Source organism: Mastacembelus armatus, chromosome 4, assembly GCF_900324485.2.
Source record: "Mastacembelus armatus chromosome 4, fMasArm1.2, whole genome shotgun sequence".
Taxonomy (NCBI): domain Eukaryota; kingdom Metazoa; phylum Chordata; class Actinopteri; order Synbranchiformes; family Mastacembelidae; genus Mastacembelus; species Mastacembelus armatus.
The window spans coordinates 16,348,917-16,369,014 of NC_046636.1; the positions used below are offsets into that span (position 1 = coordinate 16,348,917).

The window sequence follows — 20,098 nt, forward strand, 5'->3', positions numbered from 1 at the left end:
CATATCCTGTTTTAGTGACGACCTGACTGAGGGGCTTCAGGCGGTTGCAGAACAGCAACAGTGACAGAGCCTCTCCTTGATGCCGCATTTAATGGAGACGTGCAATTGGTTCCTAATCAAGGTTCTTGGTCCTATTGTTGTATATACAATATTGATGTTGTATAGCTCCAAACATTCCAGGATCCATGTGTGAGGCAGTGAATCACATCAGTCTTGATCATTGCTGAGAAGTTTCTACACCTTGATTGGAGAGGTACATTCATTTGATTGAAATTGATTTGGAAAGACATGTCACATGACACGTGTCTATAGAAGGCCTCAAGGCTTGCAATGCATATGAGAGCAAAAACCAAACCATGAGGTCAAAGGAACTGCCCGCAAAGCTCAGAGACAGGTTGTTGATAGACACAGAGCTGGGGAAGGCTCCAAAAGATTTCTGCTGCACTGAAGGTTCCCAGGAGCACAGTGGCCTCCAAAACACTTAAATGGAAGAAGTTTGCCACAACCAGGCCATAGTAAGAGAGTTGACCATTAACCTAATGCTCACTCTGACTGAGTTCCAGAGATCCTGTGTGGAGATTGAACAAAGTTCCAGAAGGGCAACCATCATGGAAGCCTCTCCTCAGTCCTAAATACATGAACGAGTTTGAAAAAAGCAAGACTTAACTGTTTGGCTTCAATTCTAAACATTATGTCTGGAGAAAACCAGGCACCTCTCATCAGCTGACCAATACCATCCCAACAGAGAAGCATGGTGGTGGCAGCATCATGCTGTGGGGGTTTTTAAGGGAAAACTGAATAGAGCAAAGTACAGAGATATTCTCAATGGAAAACTGCTCCCTAGTGCTCAGGACCTCAGACTGGGCTCCTTCCAACATGACAATGACCCTAAGGACACAGCCAGTCTAGGACATTCATAGGGTTGTCCCTAAGCCACTCCTGACTTGAACCCTGTTGAACATCTGTAGAGAGACCTGAAAATGGCTGTCGACTGACAGTCCCCATCCAACCTGACTGAACTTGAGAGTGTTTGAGAGAAAAATGCACTTGCATTGGAGTTTTTGTGCAAAGCTTCTTGCGTTATAACCAAAAAGACTCAAGGCTGTAATTGCTGTAATTGCTGTCAAAGGTGCTTCAACTAAGTACTGAGTAAAAGATCTGAATACTTATGTAAAAGTGATATTTCATTTTTTTCTTGTTGATAAATTGACATTCTTTTTTCACTTTGTCATCATATATACATATACGCACATTTTCAGTTTATTGCCTGATGAAGCACCAAATAGCTACATAACACATTCCTGCAGTTTCATCAACTGTGCAGCTCAGTTCTGCAGCACTGCAGTAAAGTTTTTTTCATATTCCACCTATAAGACAGACAGCAAGCTACAAGTTAGGTTTTATCAAACCGAGACTCTTTGCAGTCAACCCTTACTTGTTTTTCATGATTATCTATATTTTGTCTACCCTAAGTGATGGAAATGGGATGGATAAGAAGTAGAAACACTACTCAGTGTAAAGCAATTTTAAGCTCATCCTTAAATAAGATCATGCTATTGAGTCAACACCTCTCTAAGTAGAACAAAAACTGAACATTATCACCTTCCTGATGAGAGATTAATTCCATGACTATTATCCTAAATTCATTTAGCTAAGTGCATTTAACCTGGGAGCTGAGTGTAAGTAGCATGTTGTGTTTATACAACATGCAACTAAAATGAAGTTTTCCAGCAATTACCTATTAAATCACATTAAGTAAAGGAATAAATGATGTAGAATCCTCATTTTTATGTTAAATCTGTCAAGTTTCATGAGGGAAATATGACAGATTTACATAATTAGAAATGAATGAACTCTAAATGTAACATTTTCATTGCGCTATGATAGTCAAAGATGGTGTCAGTGAGAACTCAATTAACGAGAATTATTTGTGTTTCATTTTGTATTTGACGTGTCATGCAAGATTTTTGAGGCAGCATCAGAGACATGGAGAGGAATGTATCCTATTCTAACTGCCAGTCTCCTGTCACAGCATAAATATAAAAAAAAAGACAAGCAGAAGCTTGACTAAACAACCAGCATAGCACAAAATGGTAAATTAACATTAAAGACCTCCAAACTGTGACATTGTAGATTATAAAAACAGCCAAAACTAAAGCAGTACCTTGCTTTTCCTTGGTCCTTTATGCTTGCCTTTTTTGTCATACCAAGAAGATAATGTTCCTCTTTATGACTTTATCTTTTTTAAAACTATCACTTCCCCCATTTCTGTCTGCCTCATTATCCCCTTTTCCTTCTCTCTCAAACCCTTCCTCTTTTAAAAATAACGAGAGCAAGTGAGAAAGAAAATGATGTAAAATGTTCCTCCAGGGTGTTTCCTGCTTTGCTTCGGTAATGTCTTGTACTCCTGCTGTCAGGAGGTAAGTTTAGATTTTAGCCTCTAAGAAAGGGAAGTTAGAGCGAGGCAATGCTCTGAACCACCGCCAATGCCCCCAACAAACCACTTCAAGGCACATTTCACTGCTTTTATTAGAGAACTAGAATTCATTAATCGCAAAATATGCAAGGGAAAAATAAAAGCGTATCATATCATATATGGCTTAGTATGGGGCAGTATAAACATTACTTATTGGCCTTGAGATTTTTTGTTGTGCATGACTGAAAACCTGCATGGTCACTGAGCCTGCCCTGGAAGGTGGTACGTTAGAACAGCTCTGCAAATGAATTCTCATATATTTGTGTTTTACCTTACTGGCTAACTCAAGGGTAGTTCAATTAACTTGGCTTAACTTCAATTAACTGTGGCTTACAACCTTCTGCAGTTTATCAGGTTTTACACATTCAAAGATAAAGGTGACATTCTCTAATCTGAATTGTTGTCAATAACTCCCATGAAAAGACCAAAATCAACAATAAGTCCTCCTTTCAGTATTTTTTTTTAAAATCTACCCTTTCTGTGGCTATCAGTCCCACAGACACTAGTGCGTATATTGAAAATGTCAGTCTTTAAAACTTGAGCAATTGTAGAGCCAGAACAGTGACAGATGTACTTTTTTTTAATGCCAAAGTTGTTTCTTTCAGTGACTTATTTTCAGTCGATGTCAGTGGTTTTTTTACTACATCGTATACTACATTTGTGCATATTAAGAAATGAAGAGCAAGGCTCATGCCTCAACATCCACTCCAACCAGTATGCTGTAGACATCAACAAATTCAGTCTCTACTAGTAGTTATTGTGGCTGTCTTTAACCCCATATATCGACCCCGGATCGGATCCGTAAGTTGTATGTCCAAATATTTCACCAAAGATCATCACACAAATTTGAATACAGTCTAACAAATTTTATATCTAATAAAAGCTTAAAGTCTCACGATTTTAATGGTATAAAGCAATTTAGGATTGAATAATCACAGCGACTACCTTTCTGTTGTGTAACTTTCTGTTGTGTGTTGGGACATGCACTACACCTGTGTCCCCCCGAGTTGGTTTATTTGAAGAGCTCAGTCAGTAGCCTATTGAAGATTCTATACTTTTATTGTTTCCACAGCAAAACAGATTACATGAGCAAATACAGTCAGATATATCTGGAGTTCTGTGACACTATTTCTAATGCATGTAGCCACAGAACTGAAAACAAGGAAACACACAGTGGTTATATAGTCTGATTACGCCCTTCTCAAATGTAATTCTTACTGCTCAGCTCGTTCCCATATATGGCCTTTACATCAGTGTATGCTCAATAATATTTCACCTCCTATATATGGTCTCTACACCACTCTATGCTCAGTAATATTTCACTTCCCATATATGGTCTTTACACCAGTGATTACAATAATTCAATCTTTTATCTTCATACGTGTACTTAAACATGGAGTGTCGCATATCGTTTTGTTCATTAGAATCCATAGAACAAAGTGCACCCATGTTTTAGTCCAAAATACGTAATATTATACAGTAAATCCATAAATCCATCGCCCTCCTCATAAAAAGCTGTAATCCGCTTCGTTTTACAGTTGATTTCGCCGTTTATTCAATAAAGTTTGACATAGCAAGCTTCTGTGAACCACATGAGGCCTCAATTAAACCTGTTTGTTACGTTTCACAGCGTAACTAACCCTAAAACCAATAGAATTCACATCCTCAAAGCAAATCCCAGTCAGGGGGCATAGACTAACTTCGATTGACAGTACAATCAGCCAGTCACATTGTTCGTCAATGATGACTGACGCATCTTGTAGCCAATGATGAGACCTTTCCAACAGTATATGATACGTTATGTTTGATGACGCAACAGTGGGCTTTAAATAGCCCCCTACGCGACTGTAAATGTTGCCTTGACAACACTGGGCAAGCAGCGCTCGACGTTAGAGGGGGAGGGGAGTCATATTTCACATTTTACAGCGCACCGATAGAAAACTAGGACACTTTTGCTTCAAACGACACCAAGGTCGTCAATATAACTCTTAAAATGTAAGAACAACAGCTAGTTTAATTTGGCTATATGTTTTTCGGCCGTATGCAAAAAAAGGGGCGGGGTACCTAATTAATTACCAGTCTTACAAGTGAAAATGCAAATTTGACTAGGGGGAAAGTCATTATGGATGTCTAAAATGTAATTACATACAGTAGTGTGGTTCCATGTCTTGGACGACTCTCACTGCCTGGCATGACTGTAACAAGTAAGTCTGTCTCAATCATTTTTTTTCCACACAGAATTGAGCTGGTGTGAACCATAGATTTTAACTAGCTTAATAATGTTGTATTGGTTTTGGCAGAGGTCAGCTGTAGCAAATACCTTATTTTCCGGACTTTACCTCACATTTTTTTTACTCCTCTGGCTTGCAGTGTGACTTACACAGCGGAGCAACTTCTATGTGTATATTTACAGGAATTTTGTCAAGTAGTCACTAGCATTAGATGGCACTCTTGACTCAACTGAAGATAATATTGTACCGCCAAGTAAAAACATTTATGTTCATGCTAAACTACAACTCCCAGTATAACAAAAGTTAAAAAGTCCCCCAAAAGAAAGAGCTATACTGCAATGTTTTATTTTTCAGATCAAATTTTGTTGGATTTTTCAGCAGTAAAAGTGAGCAAAGTTTATTCAACCAGGAAAAAACTGAATGTGCTGGGGACCATTTTCAGCACATTGGTAAATATACCCAGCAGAAGGAAAGGCTACCCAAGTTTGTTGTAATGGAGGACATGCCACCCAGTGCAATGGTGTGCTGGTATTGTGCGGTACAGATGAATAAGGTATGTCAGGCCTTTGGATAGGTACACAAGACCTGTTAGTGTTTTTAGTCTTTCCATGGGATTTATTGACAATAAGAAAAAAATTGGCAGGAACTTTTAATTTAAGGAAAATCAGAGTGCTTGTACATCAGTATGTACTTTGGCTATGTATAGATGTCTAATTGCTATAATCAGAGGCAGCTCTATGTTACCTTTTAGTACTAAGCTAGATGGCAAAATAGTTGGCTTTCTGTGTTGTAAAGGAGTTGAGAGCATAGGCTTTTCCAATTTAAAATGCTCTTTGGTACTATTCATTTAAAACCTTGTCCACTGTTCTGACACCCCCACTCCAACAGTTTGACCCCAACTTGCTCTGATTTTCCTTTCCACTGTGAGGTAAATGACTTCCAAAGTTTTCATCGGTCCCCCCACAGCCAGTGCTGATTTAGAGAGCTAGAAAGAGCTGAGCCTTGGATAGATAGATGAAATATTGATGAAAAGCTAAATGTGTGATTTGTAGCATGGCATCAAAGGCATCTGCTTCACTGGGGCAATGAGGGAAGGAGGAGAAAGAAGGAAAAGCAGAGAACAAAACAGGAAAGATACACAGATACAGATGATAAGAGGTGAGCAAATTCAGTGTTCACAGTCTTATTGCAATATCAGAAAGATACTTCTCATTTGACCTCAATTATGTTAGGCATTCATTTGCCAGTTTATTACATACACCTAAAGCTAAAACTGTTGCAGTCTTAAACATCACTCCTGAAATAAATCCTACTTTTGCACAGTATAATAATGTTAATATCACTAAAAAGGTAAAAACTCCAAATGGCTTTTGCACTCTAGGAAGTATTAGGGAGTAGGAGCAATATTCTGCAGTCTGTTGATCACTTGGATTCATCTTAGTAGTGTGATAAATTTCTTCATACTTTATTATTGCCCTACTCTTAGCTTTAAAATTTTTTTGAACATTATTTAAAGTCATAGGAAAGGTATAATATCCGTTTGGATGGATCACCACACCGGGGGAAACTAAACCTGAACTAGTGTTGTACTGCCAGGTTTTCTGCTTCCCAGAATCAGCATCAAGCCTCTGAACTCCAGAGATTCCTCTCACAGTGGTTACAGTGCATTTCCATGCTGTCCCATTTCACAGCAAAGATCAAGAAAGAAAGAAAGGAGAAAAGAAATCTGTTGGTAGCATATCCTATCCTACCAGATTGACACTTACAGACTGACTGAACTGAAAGACCAAGGCAACATCATATAATGCAAGAGGAGTGCCCTCTGTATGAGTTTAAGTTTCTTATATTGTTTTTAGAAACACACACAAAAAAAAATCCATGGCAGCATCAGCACATAAAGTACACATCTTATCATCTCTTTTCTCTTTCTTCCACCTTTTCCTTCTTTTCCCACCCTTCCACTCCTCCACTAACCCTCCTTTTATCCGAGCTAAATGTTAATACAGCCAGAAGGCTCTTTGAAATTGAAATTATGTGAAAATTGAATTGCAGTGGCAAATGAGCTGTATTTGCTGGCCCCATCTGGACTGAAGGAGCTCTTTCAACACGCCCTGTTCTAGGCCACAGTCTCTCTGGCATTCCCATCCCTTTTAGCCTCTCTGGGAGAGCTCCCAGAGGAACAGAGATCAAGCTGAAACAGATTGGTATGGAGTTTGCTTTGCACACATGAATATATACATATTTGCACATAAAAGCTTCTTTCCAACAAACTCAGGTTTCACATGCACACAAATGTATATTGTATACTTGAAGTTATACACACGTGTATAACGGTAGTAAGCCACAGTCCCTTCATATCCTACTTTAAGAGCATTGGTACTGTGTTTGTGCTATATACATCTCCCTATATCCCTGGAATGTAATTTTTTATTATATCTCTGTTGTGAATACATCTCTGTGCTGTATGTGTGAGGTGTGAGAGTAAGCTGAGCGCCACCTACAGACATTATAGTATAACACAAGCCGTGCTGCGTTTCAAATCATGAAGTTGTGGCGTACATGACTATTTGAACTGCTACTGCTACTCATTAAAATGATTTTGAAGCTATTATTTAAAAATGAAAATTGTTGCATATCATTCCTTTAACTTTGAGTATGGTATGATGATAAATTCTGATTGTCATGTCAACTGTTCCCAAGTTGTGTTTGTGGCTAAATGTACTGTAACAGTATGCCACTCACTGTTTCATTTCAGATCCAATGTGAGCATACAGACAAAACAATGAACTGATTTGTAGATGAAGCTTGGACACATAACGCATACTGTATGTACACCTGTTTGGAACAGTTTTGTCAAACATATCAGCGTTTAGAGCAGTGAAGAAAAATAAAAGGTTGAGAAACTTTTTGACAAGGGTCAATACTACTCTGGTGGGGAGTAAGACAAACATGCATCCCCCAAAGTAGGACACTAAGGAGAGAGGGAATGGAGAACCATATTGGCCGAGAAAAGGGAAAAACCAAGAGACGTGACAAAGTAAAAGATGCATGTTGACTGAGAATGGTGTGTTTAAATGTCAGTGTTTTAGATGACAGCTATCCAAGGCCTAATCCCCCTGCATCTGCTCCCTGCTTTCTAACACAAAAACCAGTGCAGCAGAGCGAAGTGATGCATTCCACTTTCATTACACACAAGGAATACACAAGAGCATCTCTGTGAGTCTTAGCAATGATTAATAAATGATAGTGTTACATAACAGAAGGATTAAATACTATCAGTTATTAGTTAAACATCTCAGTAGAGATGACACTCACCTCCTCATACACGTAAAATAAATATTTTTAGTGTGTTTCTTCATGCTGAGCATGAGCCACAGATAGGATAAGATAAGACAAGATAAGATCAGATAAGATAAACTTTATTCATCCCCAAAGGGAAATTCAGGATGTCTTGTAGTTAATTAGTAAGTCAGTAGTCAGAGTAGTCAGTAGTCAGTTGTCATCTGCCATTGGCTAAGGTGTTGTAGAGCCTGATGACAGTGGGGATGAAGGATCTCCTGTATCGTTCAGTCCTGCAGCACAGCGAGGTCAGTCGTCCACTGCAGCTGCTTCTCTGGTCCATCAAAATGTTGTGAAGGGGATGATCAATGTATTCAAGAAAGATATGTGCATGATGCCACTCAATCAAATTTTCCTCCTTTCTCTTTACCAGATTTTACAGTCATGTTTTTCTCACACATGATAGTATTCAGATCAGCTGTAGGTACTGTAAAATAGACATTAAACAAAGAGATGTTCTTCACCAGGAAAATGACAGCATTTGTCCTCCATTCAGAAACATATTGCACTTAATATTATCTAATATTAACTATCTCACGTGAATGACTGTATGCTCTTATAAGCACAGGCAGAAGTAGCCTCTCATAGACCAACCATCTCTTTTGGCTTCCAAATTCTGCTGTGGGTGCCCATTTGCTTTGGCTCATTTAGGGTGGTGTGAAATTGATCATTTAAATGCAGCACAACACCAGAGAACTCAGGTGCTTTGTGAAAGCAAAGGAAACTTACTGTAACAATGTTAACATATATGCATTTAGTGCTGGGATTCTCTCTGATATGTGAACTAGGAGTTAAACAAAAGCTATTTCATCTATTTTAGTAGTTCTCAAATAATCATAATATCTACTTTGTGAGCAGTTAGTGATTATGACTGAAGATAAGTACATACAGATATAAGATCAGTCACCAGAATGAATGATGTAGGTTGATAGTGTAATGAAGGACTCCATCTGACTTTACAATTACTAGTCTTTGCTGGCTTGTTCGCAAAAGTCATTAATAATTGTTTATGAATGTTTTGCTGATGGGGGCACCAGATCAGAACATGTTCATATCACTTGCTCTACCAGATCCTATACCACCATGCAAAAGATATACCAAGTCATCGTAAGGCATGTGGAAACTGTTGCATTTCATTCCAGCTATTCACATCAAATAAACAAATACATGTTTAGTATATGTTTGTTTTAGGTTAGTTTATTTACACTAATCCTCCTGAACAAGAGAAAATATGTATTCTGATCACTTTCCTCAGGGAAAATTGGATTAAAGAAACGAGTAAGTGAGAGTAAATGAAAAAGAGAATGGGACAGATTGGATTAGAGGTAGGAATGTGTGAGTCACATAATGTGACAGTAATGGAGTGAGGAGAGAAAATGTGATTGTGTCATTGTGTGTGTGTGTGTGTGTGTGTGTGTGTGTGTTAGTGCATGAGTGTGTGCTCCTGTGTTCCCATAGCCCACATGCTGGTGCCTGTCAAGCCAAAGGAACTTCAAGCAATTTTTGTATTTAGAGAGAAAAAAAAAAAAAAAAGCTTCACCTCCACACTTGGTGGCTGCATATGTAGGCCTGACTTAACCTCACTTCAGTCTTGGTGCTGCTGCCACTGCTGTCTTAAGCATCACTCCCTGGCACATTGCCCAGTATGGAAATACTCCTCAGCCTTAATGGACATTTCATTTAATAATCAGTGATTGATCACTGGTGGTAATGATGTATAAGCAGGAGGATTCAAGGATGAGGAATATTCTCAGTCAATAATTGGAAAAGCTAGAGGGCTCTGCAGAAAGACAGGCGATTGTGTTGCCAATAGCAGCATGTCTCCTTAACTCTCCAGCTGTCAATATGGCATGTCTTTTATTTTGCCAATGGCAATTAGCACCAGTGGAGCCATGTTGCTGAGTTAAAGTCATGTCAGCCTCACAGAACTAATTAGAACTGCAACCATCTCTACAAGCTCATTTTGGAGATGGGAATTTACCTTAGAGTTACGATGAGGCTAGAACAGTTAGATCAGGGTCTTTGTTATAAATACATGTGAATACATTAAAATACATGCAGTGCTAGTGTAGTTTGCCTCTGGACAATATAGTTTTAGCTTTGAAAGAAAAACACTTTTGTTTATACTGTATATAGTGACTGAATCACACACACACACACACAGTCAAAATGGTTTGAGCTATTTTGCATAGGGTGAGTTATATCTTCCAGTTTCTTCTTAAATCCTACTGCCAAAGCTGCCCATGCTTAAGGGACATTTTTATATTCTACAAGCTGTGTTTCCTAAAAAAAAAAATCTGTTTATAGAATGGTACGTATGTGTTAACAGGAACATAAGTTGCCTGGACATTACTTCTTAACATGAGGAAATGCTATTGTTTTCAGTGTATTGCAAGATGATATTGTAGTCTTGATGAATAAAAAAGCCAACACTGACGTGAAGCATGAGACAGAATTTTATTTAGCATATTTATAGTTGGCAGCAGCTGACCGTCATTCAGTAATGTAAACTGAAGTAGGGCACATGAGCCAGACCCACTTTTTGGTGTTTGTTCTTGCCACCCAATGAGGTGGTCTCAAAACCTGGTTGCTCGTGTGATTCTTTCTTTGTCCATTCACTTTTAGCTGAGCTACAGATTGGCTTGGAACAGTATACAATATGATCTGGCATATGTTTCTCCATCATACTACAGGCCTATTGTGACTAATGAGCTTCTCACTGTCATAGTGTTCATAGATGTTCTTGCATCCTCCAGTCCATCGCAGATACAACCCTTTCAGAGCTTTTTCAGATAAAACACTTTTGGTGAAATTCAATATGGATGGAGGTTACAACACTATTCAGTGTGACACATCTGTTCTATACTGAATGTAATGGGACGCATCAGTCCCTGTTGGTAGAGAAAATGTGTGTGTGTGTGTGTGTGTGTGTGCGTGTGTGTGTGTGTGTGTGTGTGTGTGTGTTTGTATCAATAAACCATTTAGTTTGAAAAGCTGTACTATATAGTATTCAAGTCTTTATTGGATAGTGTATTGTATGAGATACAGCTCTGCCTTATTGAAAAACTGTAGCTCTAGCTTTGTATAGATCAGTTTGTGAGGAGTACTTTCTCGATATTTCTGGTATCAGTCAAAGATATCGGTCAAAGATATGAGTTTTGATTTTTCACCTCATTCACATTTATGAAGCCTTATACGGAGTTGTTTTCCATATTTAAAAACATATCTTTGTTTAAAATGAAAACAGGATGATCTACTGGCTTTAAATGTTTTACAACATCTCTCAGTGTTGTTATACTGTAGAGAAAGCGAGAAAGCTATGACAGCATAAAATGAGCTGGGATTCATTCCCATGCAACTGCATGTACGTGGCTTTTACACTAATTGGTTTTGTCACTGTGAAGCCCCAGGCTTCCTTTTTAAGATCTTTTTTACGTCATGTACAGACAGTGGGGGGGAAACACGGTTTGGAAGATGATGATTTTCACTAAAATGTGGCTTCTGGCTGTGGTGGGTAGCTCAGCAGACCAACACATGCAATGTATGTGTGTGTACTAAATCTCATCCCATTTCACCTTTTGTGTCACCACAAATTGTCTATTAAAGAAAACACAACTTAAAAATAACGTTTTAAGAAAATAAAAATGTGCTTTTTTAGCATAAAGTAGACAGTCTGTCTACAGGGGATTCTTAACAGGCAGGACATGAACAGAGAAATACAAACGCCAAATGATATTCAGGATATTTCTTGCCACTCTGCTGCAGAATGGCTGCCTTCATCCTTTTGTCTTTTTTGACTGAAAATCAATAACTATGTCATTAATTTGATTACTGTCAAGAACATGGAGAGTTATCACCTAACAGCACTGTCACCAACATGCAGTACTATATTATGCCACTTTGATAATCCATACAACTCATTTTTTAAGAAACCCTACAACTACACAAAACTAGCATTTACATGGCATCACAAAAAACACCTAAATATGAAGAAGCTGTACTTCATCCAAAACAAAATTGAAAACACAGAAGTATTTTACAAGGAACACAAAAAACTAATGGACATGAATCTTAATCAATAAAAATCAGAGACAGACAAGGAAACACTACAAGCTTAGTAATAATGGTGTTACCAGAGATCTGTAGTTCAGTAGTTAGAGAGCCACTTATTTTGTGTTACAATTCAGTTATTGTGTACATCATGCAATGCTTCTGCACTCATTTATTTATGGTCTAAGTAGAGTTTTGATTATGTCTTCTTTATTCACTTGTATCCATTTGTGCGTGTGTGTGTGTGTGTGTTCTTGTCACTTTGCAGAACTGGTTAACATTATTATTAGTTGTAAAACATTTTCCCCAAGACAAATGGAAAATGAAAAGGTGGATATTTTAATTTTATTGGTAGACTAAGTATTTTTTGTCTCATATTTAAAAGCTTCAATTTAATGATAGCCTACATCACCACCATGTTGTCAGGCTGTTACACATTGTGTGTTTCTGTGACTGTCCATATTATATGACAAAAATAGAGCAGATGTCCTCTTCTTGACAGGAGAACTGTCGGGAGCTGAAATATGTAAGGAGGGCTATGCATTGCATTGGCTTTTCATTGCCATATCACTCAATCATGATTACAGCACACTTTTGTTCTGCATTGATAGCGTAATAACTCTTGAAATGTTCACCATCATGAGATTCCTGTAAAGGCACTAAAATGTCAGCTTCATAAGTACAGTAACATGTAAGAGTATTCATTTCTGTGCAAAGCCCACTGTAGACAGCATTCTATGTACTGCAGAAAAAAGAACTGAAGCAGTTTCTTGTTTAAAGTAAAAATAAAAAAACACTGTGATGGCCCTATGATGGACTGGTAACCTTACCAGTGTCTACCCCTGCCTTTCACCCAGAGCTCCAGCAGATCCCCGTGGCCCTAAATAGGAATAAGCAGGTGTTGATAATGAGTGAGTGAGTGAGTGAGTGAGAAACACTGTGATATACATATTGCTGGACTTTACATTGCTCCAAAATCAAATGCATTCTATTGCTGGAGCCACTCCTTATGAAGCTTTACACAAACATCTTTTCTGCTGAGTCTTACTTCATAGCCTGAAGTCAAAATCCATATATCTTTCTTCTGTAAGTAGGATCACAAACTCAGGTTTAAAACCACTGCAGTTCCTGTCACACCATATTTCACAGAGTAGTGGGTGAACACATAGCAGAGTCGACATGTCTCACTGCGTGAGAAGGGGAGTCTCAGTTCAAAAACAGCTTGGCTCTGATAAATGGACTAAACTATTAATTAGCTGACAGATTTGGTCACAATGAGCGCAGTAGAAAAATACTGGTCATTTACTACTCGACTGCTTTGAGTAGTTCCTCTTGTCCTGAATCTGCCATTCTCAGAATTTGAGAGCTCCTTTAAGAAAACCAGCTCCAAGCTGTACAAGCCTTGAGATGGTGGGGACTGTTCACCTTTTAGAATGACACTGTTCTCTTGCTGTATGCTACAAGTCACTGTAGTAGCTTCAAGACAAGTCTCTCTCTCAACCCCAGTTCACTCATTGCCCCTACCAATAAGTCCTAACCTGGTTTTGCTTGCTGGCATATAGTGGTAGAGGCTTCTTGATTCTCTTTGGGATCAAGAGGCAGGGCAAGGGTTTTTGAAGGTAGACTAAAAACCCTGTGCTGTGAGGTTAACAGTGACATGTTATTTGCAGTTGATACTACATAGTTTTAAGCAAATTCTGCATTCCTGCTGAATGAAGACATATAGTTTTCCATGCTCTGCTGCCTTAGGAGCTGCTGGTACAGTTCTAGAGGACAATTATAAGAATTCTCTGTACATCCATCACTCTGAGGTTTGGTCCAGCAACGAATCATGACAGTAACAGGCTTCAATGGACAATTTGGGCTGCAGAAAGAATCATTGGTGCCAACCTGCCCTCCATCGAGGTCCTGTACACCTCATAGGTGAAGAGGATGGCTGGGAAGTTTTCTGCAGACCCCTCACATCCTAGACTCAAACTTTTTGAACTTCTCCACTCTGGATGGTGCTACAGAACACTGTACACCAAAATCACCAGACACAAGGACAGTTTCTTTCCCCACGCAATCACTCTGATGAAGAGGTAATCCATTTTGTCAATAAACACCCAAACAGTGCAATATTTATGTGTAATTACTGAAAATACTGTGCAATAATATATACTCTTATGACAAATCACATTGTGAGCCACTGTACTGGCATCAAATTCCTGTATATGAAAGCACACCTGGCAATAAAGATGATTCTGATTCTGTTTCAAGGGAGTCTTTTTGCCCAGTTGTGGTCATTGGGTAGACGTTTGGCTTCAGACATGCTTAAATAACATCCTAATAACCAGGTGGCTTCAAAATACTGAACTCCTTATCCACCATCTCTCATTGACATGAGCATGACAATTATGGTTATGTCAGTACATTATATGGGAATTTAAGGCCCCGCCACTGCCCCTCTCAGATTTTGCAAAAGTGTGTATGGAGTGGGCTTCACACTTTCAGCAGTTCATTTCGTATATGCAGTCTCATGACCAACAGTCATCATGTAATTCAGGATAAGGTGCAATATGTGGGATAGTTGAATTTCAACCTAACACGGTGAGTTTAACCTATAATACCTATACTTAAATAATACAGAGCTTCATGTACAATAGATGGTAAAATACTAATATACTGTGTCAAAAGATCATTGCAGACTGATTAAAGCCTTAATCTCAGCTAGGACTATAGTACCTCTACTTGCTCTGTATTCATAAAAGTAACTGAGAAAGTAGGCTCTCTGTAACTGGTAACAGCTGTATTAAATTGTGGATATGGAAATGCCCTTGAATGCTAGTATAGTCATTACAGCACATGGTGTGCCTTCTGTTTGATCTGCAGCTTTGATGTTTGACCAAAGCATGTCCCAGGCCTAATGCTTCCAAACTCATACCTTACTGTGAATGACATTTGACTAATATCCTTCTGCGTTAGACCTGCTGCTAGTCTCTTCTTTCATAAGCCAGAAAATTGATTGCCTGGCAAAATGCATCTGTAACCCATAAGGTATACCCCTAATGCACTATGCTTACAGACAGCAAATGGCTCATGACATTTATTTTTACTCGTTTTTTTTCTAGCTGTCTACTTTCTTCTGTATTTTAATACTAGTCACACAGCTTCGCTCATGTTCTCCCCTCCCAGGCCTTTGACTGCTATGAAGTGACTCACTGATATTGACAATGTGGGTGTTTGTTTCATCAGCAAGTGGTAGAAGGACAGTTAACAGTGGAGGGATGCAAGAATAAAATTAGTATAGGGAAACGGAGGAGGGGAATAGGAAGTGTGAACAGATAAAATAAGTGGCAGGAGGAAACCAGTAAAAGAATTGGCGTGTAGGAGGGGTACAAAACTGGGTGAGAGGCACACCAGAGTGAACATGGAAGCTTTTGGACAATTCAGGTCAATAATAAGTTTTCATCATTTGTTAGAATATTTTAGGATTCTTTATAAACAAGTGTAGGTTTTCAGCTTTACTAGAATTTGGCATTTATGCATTTATTGTGTACAGCAAATTCTGATCGTTTTGGATTGAGACTCTTACTTCACGGGTTCTTTGTATCTTTAAAGTTTTTTGGCTAATGACCTATCTTATGGCCCAGAAGTGGCTGTGGTTCATTGGTACAATGGCTGAAAATCAGATACGATAGTTTCAGCAGATGTCTATATGTCATAGACTGCATCCAATCACAAATTTTCCACAAAATGTTAAACATCTAGACAACTGTGCCTGAATACCTTCATATTGTATGGTAGCTAAGAGTTAGCAAAAACAAATTTTTCAGGCTAACGTCCTTAGTTTGGTAAGCAAGCAGGATAAAAATGTGCAAACAAGAAAACATCACTTGAAATCTTTGTAATTTGCCAGTTAATAGATACATTTTAACATACCAACAGACTGGTGGTAAGCGTATTTGTCAGTAATAATAAATATGTCAATTATTTGTCAAAGATTAATATGTGCTGGGGAAAAAGTGGTCTTGGCATTCATTGTCATAATGCATATAGTAACTGAATGGATGGCCATTACATAAATCCATCAAACTCTTTTATTTCTTTATTTACTACAAAAATACTTCCAGATGGCAGGTCCTCCCACCAATTCTCTTGTTTTGGCAGAAATTGTGTGTGATGCGTCAGCGCTCCAATTAGAATCATGAAAGACTCCAAACAATGCTGTGAGTAGTAACATTGGAGGCCAGACCAGTTGCTGTGTGCATGTAATGATGTTGCTTTGGTCAAGATGGCATGCATTAGATTAGCAGTCACCATTATCAAAGTTATAGGCTTTATATGCCCAACTGTCCACCCACATCTCCTCCCAGAGCCATTGCTATGCTTTATATAAATTGCTTGTCAGGCAGCCAAACAATGCCTGAAAACCATTTCCCCTCTTGCACTTTCAGACATCCAAACTGAAAGTTTTATCAAACCAGACACTGCAGACTTTATAAGGAGATTGGTCAGGTGCATGGCAGCAAGAAAGTAGGTAGAACTTAAAATTTTCAACTATTCCTGTCCTGTTTTACACATACAAAAAGTGCAACAACATCAAGACATTCATGGAAACATGTTTGCCCTGATACTGTACTAGAGCCGGGTATCATTAAAGAAGTCACGGTGCGATATGTACCTCGATATATGGGCAATGATACGATACATATCTCGATACAGTTTGGTACGGGACGATACTGTTGTGGAAATTTCTTTAAGTTTGAGAGTTGCTAATTCTCAGAAACAACCACAAGTGTGATGAATCATCTCAGGTTTAATCACAGGCCCGGAGAGGACGTCCTTGCAGAAATCCTCTGACTCTATGTTACAACACCAGGTTTATATACAGTTCTGTGGACTAATCTGAAGCCACCCTACAATGTTTGTTCAGGTGTCCTCTATCCCCAGGCCTCTACCAGAACTAACCAAATTGTTGGCAGTTATTTACAACCCTCTATAACCATAAAACACTAAACCAATAAAACAGACAAACCACATACCATCAAAGGGTCAAGCAAACATTCAAGTCACCTCTTGACATCTTGTAAAACTCCCACAATACGATTCGTTTTGATATGATATCGATATATAATGCCATATGTTGCAATGTTCAATATAATTGTAAAAATAGTGCTGAAAATACAACTTTCTGTGCTGTGTACCACTTGGGTAATCTAATAATAGGCAGGCACATCTCAATATATCCATCCATCCATCCATCTTCTTCTGCTTATTCAGGGCCAGGTAGTGGGGCCAGTAGCCTAAGCAAGGATGCTTCATGTTTACTTCCTTTTCCCTGGACACTTCGTTCAGCTTTTCGGGGTACACCGAAGTGTTCCCAGGCCAGCTGAGTGACATAGTCCCTCCAGCGTGTCCTGGGTCTTCCCCGGGGTCTCCTCACAGTAGGACATGATGTGTGTTATACAAGAAGGACTGTACATAAGGGGCTACATCTACTGGCCTGCGGTAGATGGGGTCCCTTATAGCTAGAGGGAATATCGATATTAGGAGCTGGAATATCAATATTGTACTGTTTTGAAAAATATCAATATATATCTAAATATCAATATTTTTTTGTATAGCCTTATACTGTACCTGGCACCGCTTCATACCAACCCATTCATTTAAACTGTTGTGTATTATCCCGGAAATCTAAGGCCATGGGTAGGCTGAATATGTATCCTGTGTGTATGCTATTGAAGACATGTTCATATAAATACCAAAATACACTACGGGAACAGGTGGGATCAATGGCTCTGTCATTGTCAATGGCTGTGTCAAATGTATGTAAGACATCAATGGCATGTATGTAAGACCTCAATGGCATGCACAGGAAACCTAAGTATGGACAGGACTGAGACTTGTCTAAAATATGTGTCATGATTGTTTGTGAGTCGTGGTGTTGGATCACAGCTTTTCCCACACAGAACACCCAGAGTCAAAACAATGTTCATTAAACTATTTATTTACACAAATAATGATAATGTCTCTTGTGGGTTGTGGAGTAGAGGACCGTGGATAGTGGTGAATAATCCAGAGGAGACACTGCTGGGGGCTGGCTACTATGTGGGTCAGGCACGGTAATGGCGTGATGGTCCTCACAGACGCAGGACAATCCTTTTAGTGCCCGCAGAGCAACATCTGACGGTAACTTCGCTCCATGGTCCACAGCAACCGCTCCCTCCGATGCTTGGAGTAATCCTTCGAACGGATACAATCTTTAACCTTTCCAATACTCCTTAGCCACGCACGTACTCACACCAGGTAGTCGCGGCTGGCGATATTCTCCTCTTCCTCTTGGGTTAGCAAAGTGTCAGAAGTGAAGAGCGTAGTCCTCTGTGCGTAGAGAAGGGCGTGGTCCTCTGTGAAGTGTCAACAGACAACCTGGCAGCTTGTTGCTGCCCAGGGTCTGCTATTTAACCTGTGAAAAACTCTCAGGTGAAATGCATTAACTTAATGAGTCAATGTACTGTGAATATGGTTCTCCTAATCCTGTTTGTCTCTTCAGAATAAAACTCTTCCGGATGTTTTATTCTGGAACGTCACAATAAGTCTTAGAGTTAGTAAATGTATACCAAAACTAAATAAAGGATGGAGAGCAGGGGAAGCCTGTCCATCTATAGGGGAGAGAGATGGGTGGGGCATGGTCCCCTTGCATCTTAAAAAAGGAGAACAATATACAGATATGTCAAAAAAAGGGAAACTAATGGTGGCAAAACCTGTGAGACAAACCTGTGTGACCTTAAAATGAAGAAAGGTAGTCCAAGGGAGTGGAAACCATCCCTCTGACTAAAAGTATAAAGGTAGAGAGCTTGGGAGAACACAGGAAGTATACTGTAGTTAAACATAGACATATTAAATGTTACTTTAATTCAACACAAAACCAATACTGTCAAAATTATGGAATATTGTCGCAGTGTTTGGAGGTATGAGAGAGACAGAATATTGTGAGGAGAGTGCATGCATCGATTGCACATGTGAAATACAAAGAAGAAAAGACAAAAAGGTTATGGTGGATCTAGGGAGTCATTTGTCACTATGTTTAACAGCATAGATATACCATAAGAGGTAGGAATCAGTGCTCATGAGTCACTCAACTCATCTACCCCTTGGTCTGTATTTTTAGATGTTAGCTTCACTATGGTCCTATAAAGTACAGTTCTTGTGTTTGTACCGCACTGCTAACAGTATCTGTTAATTCCTCTCCTCATATGGTTTGCTGATGTGCATTAGACTCCCAGTTTTACCTTGGAGAATGGATTCTGTATTTATAGTTTACAGCCTGTAGGGATTTTATCCAAGGTCAGTAGTAGATTACCTATTTGGCTCATTGAGCTGTGTGCTCTGTTAGCGCTCCTATTGTAATGTGCATTGGTGATTGATTAATCTGCTGTGTTTCTATGCTACTGTGGATTCTGGCTGATGCACATAGAGAGCAATATGTATGTATGGATAGCTTTTGTGCTGAATGTGCAATCGATGCATGGACTCTCCTCGCAATAATTACCTCATCCAGGAGAGAGGGAAAGCCTGAGGGTTGAGCATGCGTGTGTGTATTAACCTTGCTTCCCGGCTGGCTTTTTGAGTCATGGATTGTAGCAGAGCATCAGACAGTGTTAAACTCCACTTCATCAGTCTCCAATCAATGCTGATGGTGGAGAGAGGGACATGGGAGGATACACAAGAAGGATGGACAGAGATAAAACAAGCAACTGCAAAAGACAAAGAAAGTGTGGACTGTAGACTGAGAGATTGAAAATCAAAATGTAATATTTTCTGTACTGAATGAGATGCTCTGGGAGCACAGCTACATTACTAAAAAAGTTTGATGAGCTGTCAGGTCCTAACCCTGAGAGTAAAAAAACATATCTCTTTAATAAACACTATACTCAGCTGTAAAGTCTAATACAACTCAATACAATGGCTTTTCCATAATGCCTATAATGTAGCCCACAGTTTTTGTTAACAATGAATAAAG

The 20,098-nt window shown here is 39.0% G+C and overlaps 1 protein-coding gene across 3 annotated transcripts in view; it reads left to right on the top strand.

Annotated features, from left to right (window-relative positions):
- Nucleotides 1-20,098, top strand: part of nlgn1 (neuroligin 1) — a 340,091-nt gene that overhangs the window by 106,836 nt on the left and 213,157 nt on the right. Inside the window, exon 1 of one of the 3 annotated variants that reach the window (XM_026305298.1) lies at nt 15,474-15,528. The exons of the other annotated variants lie outside the window; for them this stretch is intronic. The gene's annotated coding sequence lies outside the window, so the exon portion shown is untranslated. Of the gene's footprint in view, nt 1-15,473; nt 15,529-20,098 lie in introns of those variants that run through there. 3 annotated transcript variants of the gene reach the window in all.